A 9,026-nucleotide genomic window follows, 5' to 3' on the forward strand; every position below is an offset into this window, starting at 1 on the left:
AAGCTGCAGCGAGCAGTCATGAGTTAAATCATTCTGGTGCCTCAAATGCAAGTGTGTGACGTGCTTGAAGTTCAGTCTGTTTCTCGTAGAATGCAAATGAGGTCTGTGAAATGTGAACTTCAACGGGCTCCAAAAGCAGGCTTGTATAGTCCAGCTTCACATTTTCAAACTGGTTAAGCAAGGTTTTGCTTTTGAAGTGTGCATGAGCTAATTTTCTCAACCAATTATGTTTTGACTACACCTTGTACTGTTGATGAAAGTCGCGGCCCATTATTCCAGGCCATAATTTAGGAACTTGGAGGATCAATCTTTTATTATGTTATTTTCACCATGGCAATTTTGCATTTGAATAATAATGGACTGATAGAGCTAAGTAACACTCACGTCAGATAGCATCTGTGAAGGGGAATAAAGAGTCAATGTTTCTGGCAAGACTCGTTATCAGGACTGGAAAAGAAGGGGCTAAAAGACAGAATGAGAAGTTGAGGCTAAGGAAGGTGGGATGAAGGTAGAACAGTGATAGGTTGAAGAGTTAAAAGGCTGAAGAAGAAGTGTTCCAATAACAGAGGACAGTAGACCATGGTAGAAGATGAAGGAGGAGGGAAACTAGAGGGAGAACAGAAGGGGTAAGAGAGTAGCTAGAACAGGGAACAGAAAAAGAGTAGGGAGAGAAGGAAGAAATCGATGTTCATGGAATCTACCCAAACAGAATATGAGGTGTTGCTCCTCCAACTGGAAAATGGCCTGTTCTTGCAGTAGAGGTGGCCCACGGACAGACATGTACAAATGGGAATGGGAATCTGAATTAAGATAGTTGGTCATCAGCAAATCCTGCTTGTTGCAGATGAAGCAAAAGTTCTCAACAAAGTGGTTCCCCAATCTACATTGGGTCTCATTGATATAGAGGAGACCGCACAGGGAGCACCGGATATAGTCGTTAATCCCAACAGACTTGCAGGTGAAGCGTTGCTTCATCTGGAAGGGGCCTTGAATGGAGGTGAAACTATCGTTTTAAACAAGTGTCACCTACCTGCGAGAATCCTCATCGCTGTGGCCTGCACCTGCTGCTGATAGCACCGTCGTATTATAGAAATGATTCTAGCATGGATAAAACAGTGGCTGATTAGCAGGAAGCAAAGAGTGGGAAACAGAGAGCCTTTTCTAGTTTGCTGTCAGTGACTAGTGGTGTTCCACAGTGGTCTGTAATGGGACCAATTCTTTTTACATTACATGTCAATGATTTTGATGATGGAATTGATGGCTTTGTTGCAAAGTTTGCAGGTAATACAAAGATATGTAGAGGGACAGTTAGCTTTGAGGAAGTAGAGAGGCTACAGAAGGACTTAGACAGATTTGGAGAATGAGCAAAGAAATCTCCTACACAATGTTAGCAAGACCAAGAAATTGATTATGGACTTCCGAAGAAGAAAACCAGAAGTCCAGGAGTCAAGTCTCATCAGAGGATTAGAGCTAGAGAGGGTTAGCAACTTTTAATTCCTAGGTGTTATTATTTCAGAGGATCTGTCCTGGGCCCATCACATTAAGAAAGCACAACAGCACCTCTATGCTCTTAGGAGTTTGTGGGGATTCAGCATGACATCTAAAACTTTAAAAAAACTTTTGTAGATGCACAGTAGAGAGTATATTGACTGGCTGCATCACACCCTGGTATGGAAACACCAGTACCCTTCAACAGAAAATCCTACAAAGATTAGTTGATATTGACCCAGTTCCTCCCAACCATGCAACGTATTTGCACAAAACGTTGCAACAGGAAAGCCCCAACATCTAGGGCGTGGTCTCTTCTCACTGCTGCCATCAGGAAGAAGGTTTCAAGAGCCTCAGGACTTTCACTACCTGGTTCAGGAGATTTACTATCCTCGAACCATCAAGCTCTTGAACCAAATGGTTCAGCTTCAGTTGTCCCATCGTTGAAATGTTCCCACAACCTATAAATTCACTTTCAAGGACTCTTCATCTCATGTTTTCAATATTTATTGCTCATTTATTTATTAATATTATTTCTTCTTTCTGTGTTTGCACTGTTTCTTGTATTCTGCACCCTGGTTGAACACCCTAGTTGGGTGTTGTATCGATTCTGTTATAGTTATTATTCTATAGATTTATTGAGTATGCCCGTAGGTTGTATATGGTGACATACAGTATATGTACTCAGATAATAAAATTTACTTTGAACCTTGTCAAAGGAATCTGTAAGTATGAAATCAAAGTGTGCACTTTCAAATTGTTTTAACTGTGTTTTGTTTTGAAACACTGCTATATTAAAATCTTGATGCCATTGATGACATTTATATTAAAAATTCATCATTAACTTTTGGAAGATATTATGATGCCATTGTGTCTAACTATTATTCAACCTCTTCAATGACAGTTCCACAAATCTTTTCATCACCTTATTCCTTACAAGTTTATCATGTTTTTCTTGAATTTGAACAACACTGAGATATCCCTGACCCTAGCACCCAGGAGGCAACAAATCATCTGGGAGCCTCTGTCACGACCATAGAATCTCCTGTCTGTACCTCTAACTATTGAGTCCTATATCACTACCACTCTCCTCTTCTTCCCCCTTCCCTTCTGCACTGCAGAACCAGACTCAGTGCCAGAGATCCGGCTGCCACAGCTTGTCCCAGGTAAGTCATCCCCCCCAACAGTATCCAAATTGGTATACTTGTTGCTGAGGGGAATGGCCACAGGGGAGCCCTGCTCTGCCTGCCCTTTCCCCTTCCCTCACCTGACGGTAACCCAATTACCTGTGCGCCCCTCCTTTGGCATAACTACCTCCCTGAAACTAGTTAGAGGTACAGACAGGAGATTCTATGGTCGCGACAGAGACTCCCGGATGATTTGTTGCCTCCCGGGTGCTAGGGTCAGGGATGTCTCTGATCGCATACCCAGCATTTTGAAATGGGAGGGTGAGTAGCCAGATGTCATGGTACACATCAGTACCAATGACGTAGGAAGAAAGAGTGAGGAGGTCCTGATAGGGATCAAAACATTCTTACATTAGCCAAGATGAAGGGTAACCAAGCATTGTGATAATGCTTCCATGTTGTTTCCGTTTTCCTGTTGGAAACTCCATATTAATCCAATGACTTCCATCCACAGGTATAACCAATATTTCAGACCCTTGGGTAACTGGACATGTGATGAAAATGATACTAAGAATACTTATAATCTGTATTTGCATCCAGTACGATCCATCATGAAAACTATCCATGATGCCAGATGGGGTGGTTCGAGTATCTCAGAAACTGCTCATCCCTTTGGGTTTTCATGCACAACAGTTTCTAGATTTTATAGAGAATGCTGTGAGAAATTTAAAAAAAAACACCAGTGAATGGCAGTCTTGTGGGTGAAAACATCTCGTTAATGAGAAATGTCAGCGGAGAAAGGCTAGAGTGGTTCAAGCTGACAGGAAGGTGACGGTATTTCAAATAACTATGCAGTAAAACAGTGGTGTGCAGAGGTGCGTCTCGAATGCATACACATCAAACCTTGGGCTACAGCAGCAGCAGACCACAAACATGCATTCAATGACCAACTTACTAGATACAGGAGGTCAAAGTTACCTGTACGGTGTGCTACTAACAGACAAAGCAACTTAAACTGCAGACAAAAGGTTGTCACCCTCTACATCGTTAGGATTGTAAGCATATTTCATGATCGCACACAATCACACTCCTTTTTGCGGTTTCTGCTGCAGATGGTGTTGACAACATGGCCTTTATGATTATTTGTCTGCATATCTTAGAATAGGCTTATTAATATTTTTTATTGAAGAAATTATTCCGTGCACACAAGTTGTTGTCACTGAGAAAAAATTGCACAGCACAAGATTTTTGCGCACACTGGTCATTACAAATTGCAGGGAATATTGCAGGATATACCTAATAGAGTGGCTACTGTGTATATAAATGCTAATTATTGTGGGATTGTACACAAAGCACTAAATAATTAAATGATAAAAATAGATTAGATGTCAGGCCAACAAAGCAAAAGCTCTAGACAGACTACATTTTGGGGCATCACATCTTAGAGCAAATATAACCACAGTTAAGGAGTGATAGGATAAAACAGAAGGACAATTTGCATCACCTAGGCCTGTGTTCAATTGAATCTTGACATCACAATGATGTATAGATACAAATGAATGTAAATTGGGGGAGGGGTATACCAGTGTAGGCATTTTGCATGTTACAAGTTTAGGATATTTGCAACTCCTTCCACTCAAGTTACTTAAGCTACTTAGTCTTGAGCTGGGTTCCAAACTGGGCTCCGCAGACCCCCTGTTTAAAGGTATTGTTTCACAACATCAAAAAGGTTGGGAACCCCTGGTCTAGAGGGATAATTGGTTGATGAACATTGATAGATTGTTGTTGAGCAAACATGTTAAGGTTAATGCATGCAATACATTGATGGAATCTGAGTGACTCAACAGGTTTGGGGAACCTTCAGACCATTCCTCTTCAGATCGCTTGATATTGCTGCCCACTTGTCTGCAGACGATATGCGTAAATACATTTTTCCTGCACATTGAAAACTACTTATTCTGTATTTCAATCAGCATCAAAGATACACTTGACACTGAACTTTGACATTTCTTGCATAATTTTTAGACCAAAATTTCACTAGGATTCATGAGTGATAAAAATAATTTGACCGACATGAAGAATCATTAAAATTAAATACATTTCAAAAGAATATTTTTTTATTCATAGGTCAGCTGAATTAGTTTGTTTTCCCTTATACCTCTAGTCACTTTACTCTTTTACATCCCCTGTTTTCCCTGTGAAATGCGGATCAGGTAGTTTCAATTCTTTTGTGTATATCAAAGCACAAAGTCTATATTATAATGTGTCTATTTCTCTCTCTTTTAATCTTTTTATTAGTATTAAAAATATTAAGAACAAAATCCAATTAAAATATTGATAATGGATTACAAACTTATAAACTCCCATTACACATGAAGGAATACATAAACAATGAATACAGTATAAGTAAGCTTTCCCAAAACATAAACCATATAGTATATATATGAACAAGGTAAGTCTAGATATTCCATAATATATAATATAAAAAAAGAGAAAAAATATATAAATCTATATATGAAAGTTAACTAATCTACTAATCTAATATCTAAGAAAAAAAAACAAAAAAGGAAGAAAAAACTAAAAAAAAACTGAAAAAAAAGAGAAGAAAAAAAAAAGGGCTGTTCATAATATCTCACAAGCATACATAAACATCAATGTCGTCAACTCCGATCCTCTCAACATACATACGATTAAAGCTGAAAAAACCTATAAGCCTGGCACAGGGCCATTACATCATATGAAAATATTGAATAAATGGTCTCCATATCTTTTCAAATTTAATAGAAGTATCAAATACAGCACTTCTAATTTTTTCTAAATTTAGACATAACATAGTTTGAGAAAGCCAATGAAATACCGTGGGAGGATTAATTTCCTTCCAATTCAACAAAATAGATCTTCTAGCCATCAAAGTGAGAAAAGCAATCATTCGACAAGCGGAAGGAGATAAGTGAAGTGAGCCCATCATCGGTAAACCAAAAATTGCGGTAATAGGATGGGGTTGTAAATCAATGTTCAGTACCGCCGAAATAATATCAAAAATATCTTTCCAATATTTTTCCAAAATCAGACATGACCAAAACATATGAGTTAAAGACGCGATTTCTGATTGACATCTATCACAAATAGGGTTTATATGAGAATAAAAATGAACTAATTTATCCTTAGACATATGGGCCCTATGCACAACATTAAATTGTATTAATGAATGTTTGGCACATATAGATGATGTATTAACTAATTGAAGAATTCTATCCCAATTCTCAATAGGAATAATGATTAAGCTCTCTTTCCCAATCATTTTTGGTCTTATCAAAGGGCACTGAACGTATCTTCATAATTATATTATAAAGTTTTGATATAAGCCCTTTTTGAAAAGGGTTTAATTCAAACAAACTCTCCAAAATATCTCAAGACACAAAATTTGGGAATGAAGGAAGTACCGTACTTAAAAAATGCCTAACCTGTAAGTATCTAAAAAAATGAAATCTAGGCAAATTATATTTATTTGCTAATTGCTCAAAAGACATGAAACAGTTGTCCAAAAATAAGTCAGAAAATCTTAATAATCCCTTAGTTGTCCAAGCCAAAAAAGCTTGATCTATAATTGAGGGGTGGAAAAAACAATTAGATACAATAGGACTATTTAACACGAATTGAGTCAACCCAAAAAATTTCCGAAATTGAAACCATATACGTAAGGTATATTTAACTATCGGGTTGTCGATTCGATTCGGCAATTTAGAAAGAGCAAAAGGGAGAGATGTCCCTAAAATAGAACCCAGAGCATAAGCAGATACCGATTTAGTTTCCAAACTCACCCAATGAGGGCCAAAAGGACCATCTCATTCTTTCAACCAACATATCAAATATCTAATATTAACTGCCCAATAGTAAAATCTGAAATTGGGTAATGCCAACCCACCATCCTTCCTTGTCTTCTGTAAGTATATTTTACCTAACCTGGGATTTTTATTCTGCCATATATATGAGGAAATTTTTGAATCAACAATAGTAAAAAAGGATTTCGGAATAAAAATTGGTACCACTTGAAAAATATATAAAAATTTAGGTAAAATAACCATCTTAATAGCATTAATCCTACCTATTAGAGACAAAGATAATGGTGACCACTTAGTAAACAAGCCTTTAATCTGATCAATTAAGGGTAGAAAATTAAACCTAAATAATTCTTTATGGTTTTTTGTAATTTTAATCCCTAAGTAAGTAAAAGAGTCTTTAACTAATTTAAACAGTAAAATACCATAGTTTGGGACCTGTCTATTCAAAGGAAACAATTCACTCTTATTAAGATTTAACTTATACCCAGAAAACTCACTAAATTGAGCCAACAATGATAAGACTGCTGGAATAGATTTCTCAGCATTAGAGATGAATAATAATAAATCATCTGCATATAAAGATACCTTATGAATATCTGTTCCACGATTAATACCCAAAATATCCTGTGATTCTCTGATGGCAATTGCCAAAGGTTCTAAAGCGATGTTAAATAGTAATGGACTAAGAGGACAACCTTGTCTAGTGCCCCGAAATAAACAAAAAAATGGAGATCTTTGATTATTAGTAAACACCAAGGCTACTGGAGTTTGATATATCAGTTTAATCCAAGAAATAAAGGTCGGACTGAAGTTAAACTTCTCCAGCACATAAAATAAGTAAGGCCATTCAACTCTATCAAATGCTTTCTCCGCATCTAATGAAATAACACATTCTGAAGTATTGTGTGAAGGAGTATAAACAATATTCAATAATCTCCTAACATTAAAAAAAGAATAGCGATTTTTAATAAAACCGGTTTGGTCTTCCGAAATAATTTGGGGTAGTACCTTCTCCAGCCTGGAAGCCAGTAACTTGGAAAAAATCTTAGAATCCACATTCAATAAAGATATTGGTCTATAAGATGCACAATCAGTAGGGTCTTTATCTTTCTTCAGTATTAAGGAAATGGAAGCTCTATAAAAAGATTGAGGCAAATTCCCCAATCTAATTGCTTCTTCAAAAACCTTGCATAGCCAAGGAGATAGAGTAGCAGAAAAACATCTAAAAAATTCTACTGTGTACCCATCTGGACCTGGTGCTTTCCCAGAATTCATTGAGGAAATGACCCCTTTAATTTCCGCATCCGTAAATGGAGTATCTATTACTGAAAGATCATCAGATGATAGTTTTGGAAAATTCAATTTCCCAAGAAAATCACACATGGTATTATGATCCTGAGGGAATTCAGATTGATACAGGGAGGTATAAAAGTCTTGAAAAGACTTATTTATCTCATCATGGTTAACTGTCAAATCCCCGTTCTGCTGACGAACCATAGTGATTTGCCGTTTAACTGAAACATTCTTCAGCTGACTAGCTAACAGTTTTCCCGATTTATCACTATGTATATAAAAATCAGATCTGGTTTTCATTAATTGATTTTCAATCGGAGATGTAAGTAATAAACTATGTTCCATTTGAAGTTCAACCCTTTGTTTGTAAAGCTCCTTGCTAGGAGTAGTCGAATATTTCTTGTCAATCTCTTTAATTTTATCAACCAATAAAAGAGTTTCCTTCTTAATGCGTTTTCTCAGACCAGCAGAATAAGAGATAATCTGTCCACGTATATACGCTTTAAAAGTGTCCCAAAGTATTCCGCAAGAGATATCCTCCGTGGAATTAGTTGAAAAGAAGAAATCGATCTGTTCCTTCATAAATTTAATAAAGTCCGGCTCTTGCAATAAGGTAGAGTCAAATCGCCATTGTCTAGCACTTAAAGCTGTATCCGTAAAATTAATAGAAAGTTTTAATGGAGCATGGTCGGAAATAGCTATAATATCATAATTACAACCAATTTCCGATGGAATAAAACAAGAGTCAATAAAAAAATAATCAATTCTCGAATAGGAGTGATAAACATGTGAGAAAAAAGAAAACTCTTTGTCATTAGGATGATGAAATCTCCAAATGTCAAAAACTCCATTATCAGTCAAAAAGGAGTTAATACAAGTGGCCAACTTATTGGGTAGAGTCTGAATAGATGTAGATTTGTCCATCAAAGGAATTAGACAACAATTAAAGTCACCACCCATTATTAACTTATATTCATTTAAATTAGGTAAAGAAGTAAACAAGGACTTAAAGAAATCAGGACAATCCACATTTGGGGCATAAACATTAACCATAGCAACCTTTTTATTACCGACTAAACCCGTAATTAACAAAAATCTACCATTCGGATCCGAAAGGATATCATGTTGAACAAATGCAATAGAGGAGTCAATAAAAATTGAAACTCCCTTAACTTTGGCATTCAAATTCGAATGATACTGTTGATCCCGCCAAGACCTAAAAAAGCGATATTTGTCCTCCTTCCTCACATGAGTTTCTTGTACAAAAATAATATGA

The sequence above is a fragment of the Hemitrygon akajei genome, chromosome 30 (genome assembly GCF_048418815.1).
Source record: "Hemitrygon akajei chromosome 30, sHemAka1.3, whole genome shotgun sequence".
Classification (NCBI taxonomy): domain Eukaryota; kingdom Metazoa; phylum Chordata; class Chondrichthyes; order Myliobatiformes; family Dasyatidae; genus Hemitrygon; species Hemitrygon akajei.